The 5,668-nt window shown below is 34.2% G+C and overlaps 1 long non-coding RNA gene across 1 annotated transcript; it reads left to right on the top strand.

Annotated features, from left to right (window-relative positions):
* Nucleotides 1-11: 11 nt before the first annotated feature.
* LOC108749956 lies at nt 12-2,613 on the top strand. Its single transcript, XR_001939400.1, has 2 exons — nt 12-216; nt 2,497-2,613. It is a non-coding gene; the product is annotated as an uncharacterized LOC108749956 (long non-coding RNA).
* The last annotated feature ends 3,055 nt before the right edge of the window (nt 2,614-5,668 follow it).

Consider the following 5,668-nt stretch of genomic DNA (forward strand, 5'->3'; position numbering starts at 1 on the left):
CACTCGTCCATTTCACTCCCAGTTCTTTCTTCATCTAACACATCCCTTATACGGTAAAGGATACGAGGAAAGAAAAGCGATAGTGACAGCTCTATCATGGCCTTCTCAAGTCAAAATTAAAAAAAATTAAAAGTAACATAATTTAAAGATATGAAAAGATATGAAAGAATGTAGAACGGAAGATGAAAAGGATCTCGAGGGCAAGTAGACACGAAGGTACTATAAAAGCGTAACGCAGTTTAAAAATGCAACATAAGTCAAATATTTTAATATATTGTAGTTTGACTGATCATATTATATTCATAGATAAATTTGTTCGTGACTCATGAAATATATATATACGTATTTGGTCCACGGAAACGATCTTTCTATTCCTAAAATGATCCTGAAGGCCTGCTTTTTTTATTTCCATTTCCTTTCTTCGATAATCTCTTTTTCCTCTCTTATGTTTTTCTTTTATTAAATAAATTAATAATTAATTCTTTTTCACATGTAATTTTTAATAATTATTCACATATCGGTCTAAAGTCACTTGTTGTTAAAGTATTTTTATAAAAGGCGAATAGCCAGTTAGTGTAAAAGGAGAGCACGATATGATGAATTTAAATAAATTGAAATAGAAAAAAATTCAATTATCTAGAAAAATGGAAAATTTTTTTCATTTCCTTTTTCGCTTTTCTTTCCTCGTATCCTCCGTCGTACAAGGGATGTGTTGGATGAAGAAAGAACTGGGAGTGAGAAATGGACGAATGTGGACGTCTATCTTGATGCGGAGAAGAGGATCATTTAGGAGCAAGAGAAGGAATCGATCAGTCTTCGATCGGTCCTCGACAGACTTTCTTTCGTTTCTTTTTTCTCGTTCGTATCTGCCAAGATACGAAGGACCTTCTAAACCGCTTGTATTCATCCGTATCCGATGCTGCGCACAAATCTGTATGCCTTTTAAACGAGAAATATTATAATCTAAATATAAATGTTTGCAATACTATATATTGATTTTTCGGATCATTTTTTGAAATAGAGAGATGATATTCCTGGACCAACTGGGAATGAGAGAAAGAATAGAATGGAAGTCTTTAGTTTGATCCATGAAAGGCCTTTTACTTATTCGCTTTTCTTTTTTCGCATCCTCATTAAAGGCGCTAAGTTTGACGATAATTAGATTATCGCGAGCGTCACCCAGCAATTCATTAAACGACGATAGAACAGCAATGCTGAAATGATACAATCAATTTTAATAGAATGCTAATTATATTTGAGAACATTAAAAATTTCGGTTCAATTTCGCGAGATCGTTCAGAAAGATTCTATGGAGACGTCCATCATTCCGGTCGTTTTCATTCACTGCAAACTCCGACGAAATGAAGTATCGTCAACGTTTCTCGCACCTGTTTCTGTTTATAATATTATAGCGCACCAATTTACGCTGCATAAAAGTGGAATGTGCGCGTCAAGATTAATTCCATGCAAAAAACTTATCATTTTATGAAATATAATTTTCTCTAAATCATTTTAGAGAGAACCGATTGTACCTAATAAAAACGCATGTATCTTAACACACTTTAATACTCGCGTTGTAAATCGCTCAAATTTCGGAAAGGTCTGTCTACTTATTATTCAAGAAAGTGCAGCCCTTAGAGAAATCTGAACGAACGATCGCAAGTTATTATGCGGAAAATTATATCGAAAGAGAGCCTATTTAAAAAAAAAAAAAAAAAAAAAATACAAAGGTATACCGATTGAAGGCTTTTTAACGTCGGGGACAATTAAGTCGCGTCGTTCGGTTTCTCGAAATGGAATTGGCTTCGACTCGCGGAAATCTCGAAGATAAATCGGTAACATCTCGGAACCGAAACGACGATGGTACGTCGCCGTTCTTGCGAAATACAGTAATAGAGCATGGCTGCACTTTCGGTTCTGAGGCACCGGGATTAGCGGCCGATGGCACGGATCTTCCGTACGGAAAGCAAGGGAGACGAGAAACCGCATGTTTCGTCGTCTCGCTCTAGCGAATGTATGTCTATACGCACATACACATTCTATACTTTGCATGTAAGTAATGCCTATTTTCCAAAGATATACGTTATGTGAAACACGCACTCTCTCGCAATCACTGAATCACGCGGGCGATTCCTACCCTCGTGTCGGCTCGCTCGGACCGGTTTTCTCCCCATTCTTTCACTCCTGCCTCCTTATCGCTCGATTCACGCGTTTCTATGATTTCTTGGCCAAGCAAATTAATCATAGGAGTTTTCCAGCAAGAATACAGTATAACACAGTGAATCTACATCTGATTACATTTACAACATCCTTAATCGGGTTTAATAACATCCATTCATAACAGTCCATTCCTTCGAGGAGTAGCTATGATTGGCCAATTTCATAACTATGGATGTATTATTAAACCTAATAATAATTATTATTAAACCTGATTAAGAGTGCCGTGTAACAGATTATAATTGTAACAGAGACAATATGATTGATCTATACGTTTAGATTCACAAGGAACCAAAGTCAAGGACCAACTGTATTGAAGAATTCTACAATAGTTGCAAAGGTGCTTTCTCTGCTGAACGCAACCATTACATCCTTGTTTGCCAATGTTAAACAAGAGTGTGTTGCATGGAAAGGACAGTTCTAAAGTAGCTAAAAAATTAGCTAGATACAAATCTGAAAAGAATTTTGTTTAGATCATCAACATAATTATATAAAAATAAAATAAATAAAGGACTTCAGAAAATAATACAACAAATAACGAAATAATGGCTACAATAATGGCTACCGTCTCCTGCGTTGACTCTTATAGCTATTATTTCGTTATTTATTTAATTATGTAGAAAATTAAATAAATTTGTATTATAAATTTGTGGCTAGAGCTTAAAACTTTTTGCACCACTATCATCAACGTTTAAGTATTTTACGTAATGTTTATATACATAATTGTTACGTAATGGATCCATGTTTCGTTCACAGTAATGAATCGACGCAGAAATTCATCTGAATTGAATGAATGTTGAAACATCTCCAAACATTGTTTTGAAATCGTCACATGGTCGCGCTTATGGTCCACAGTGAGCAAACGCATCTTGCCGATAGCTTTTTCATACCCAATTGTTCGTGCAAAATTGAAATCACTGTGCCATGTGATATGCTTGTGGCCTCAACAAGCTCGCGTACTTTCACTCGTCGATCAGTCAAAACAATATCGTGGACTTTATCAATGATGGATTACCAACAAAATTATTTCTGTAGCTAGCTAAATTTTTTGATACTTCAGTAAAACCGTTTCTTTTCCATATATTCTTACTGGAAACAAGGTTGGTAAAGACTAATGTTTCTTTTTTTTTTGTTTAAATAAAATACATTGTTTCTTCTTAAATATATTTTTAATGCTTCAAATATGTTTTAAACAGTACTATAAAAAAACTTATTTTAAACATATTAAAAACATCAATTAAGCATGGTTTAAATTGTTTAAAACACATTTAAAACACGTTTTTTACCAACCCTGATTGGAACGCTTCATCCCTCCCATTTCCGTTGATTTTATATTCTGGCATGTATACACATTGGGTGCGTTTAATTTTACACATCATACATCATTTTATCCTTGTTTAAAGCCCATTCCTATAATTACGTAAGCGTAGTAAGTTGTAAAAATTAATCATAATCGAATATTCTCCTCATATTTAGCTGTGATCGGTCACTTTCTACAACCACCGACAACAACGCTTATGCAATTGTAGAATGATCGAAGAGAACCAGCTAATTCTGGGAGAAGATACATTAATTCCCATTGAAAAAGAAACAAAAACGAGTCTCTTCCCTGAGAAGACTCTAATTTGATCTATGGATTTTTATAACAGTCTAGCATTTTGTCCTTCGTAAGAGAGGTCGATAAGCCAATCAGGGAATGAAGAAGAATTGTAGAATGGACTTAACATTCCGTGAACAACTAAGGCACATAATATGAGTATTCCATGGGCAGCGACTTCAGTATGATTGGTATGGAGTACTCCATACACTGAATGATTCAATGTATGAAATTCCATACACTGATCGATTTAATTCAGAAACTAGAATGCTTTTAAATTCATTTGAAAATTTTGCAATAGGCAAAAACAATGTTACAATCCAAGAAATAGCTCATAGTTTTATAATTTGACACCAAAGTCTGAAATTAGAAAATTATTTTGATGAACAAAAGCTTAAATTACATCGTGAGATGTTTTTAGAAATTAACATACGAAAAATGCCACTGCATTGCTTGAAGGATGTACTGCAATTTTTACAAGACAATCCCGAGATCAGAGATCTTGTTCCAGGATACGTAAAATTTATTCGCGTTCTTTTAACAATTCCTACATCATTTGTTCGAATAAAAGATTATTTTCTTATTTAAGACATTAAAAAAGTTATCTTCGATTGACAATAAAACAAAAACGTTTAAATTATCGCAATATTGTACATTTACCGAGAAATGGATAAGTTAAATCCTCCTCTTCTTTCTCTCAATCTATCTTCGGGAACTCTATATAATGAAAAATTTTATTTCGCCACCCCTAAATCGTATCCGCCATTTTAATCCATTTCTCACTCTCTTGCTCTTTTCCTCAATCCCTTGCTCTCTCTCCACTCCATCACTAAACTATAAGAAGATTGAAGAGAGAAGACAGAAGGTTGCAGAGAGAACAAAGACTGGGGAAAGGACTAAAAATGGCGAATGTGAATACCTACATTATAGTGCTCTAGAACAACATAGATAAAATGATACATTATGTAAAACAGAACGTCCTCGTATACGCGCATCAAAACATCACAGAAACGCGCCACGAAAATCGTTCTTTGAAGCAGATGTGCATACACGATTTCGTTATAATTTTTCGCCGGTTTTTATCAATCTTCCATTGGGAAACTAATGTTCGATTATGTTGGCAACGTCAATTAATACCGATCAATCTCGGATACCGATCGATTCATGAATGATTCAAGGAGATTATGAATATGATATCTTAAAAAGAATATTTTACATTTAAATTTATGATTTAGCATAGTGATGATTAGTTATATTATTGATGATATTAGTATAGTATTGATTCGATAAAATTACAAATTCTCTCCCTGTTTTTTTTTTGTTTTTTTTAGAAAAGCAAATGTGTACAATCGTAATCAGTATTAATCGGCGTTGCTCTCGGCCCTAACGCTTATAATACTAACAAATCTCTCACTCTCTTTCATTCATTCTCTCTCTCTCTCTCTCTCTCTCTCTCTCTCTCTCTCTCTCGCTATTTTACTGTACCACTTTTACACAGCACTATGTACAAAAGAATATATTACTTACAGATTATCAACGGTGATTTACCGTAAAATTCCTGAACCATCGCAACTCAAAATGGCGTATGCACACGCAGATATATGTATAATTTAACAAGAAAAAAAAAAAAAATAAGTTATCGAAAGTAAATGCCGATCGTAAGAAAACTAAGAATTATGCCGTTCGTTGGTGCTACACCAAATGCATTTGCCTAACTAAATTATTTCTTGGGACTCAATCTACAGTCACGATTAGCTAATTCCGATCAACGTATCCCTTATTCTTCCGCTATCCGGGACATCATACATACATAAGGAAATACGATGAATCAGAATTAGGGCTGAATTGAATTTT

This window comes from Trachymyrmex septentrionalis, unplaced genomic scaffold, assembly GCF_001594115.1.
Source record: "Trachymyrmex septentrionalis isolate Tsep2-gDNA-1 unplaced genomic scaffold, Tsep1.0 scaffold32, whole genome shotgun sequence".
Taxonomy (NCBI): Eukaryota; Metazoa; Arthropoda; class Insecta; order Hymenoptera; family Formicidae; genus Trachymyrmex; species Trachymyrmex septentrionalis.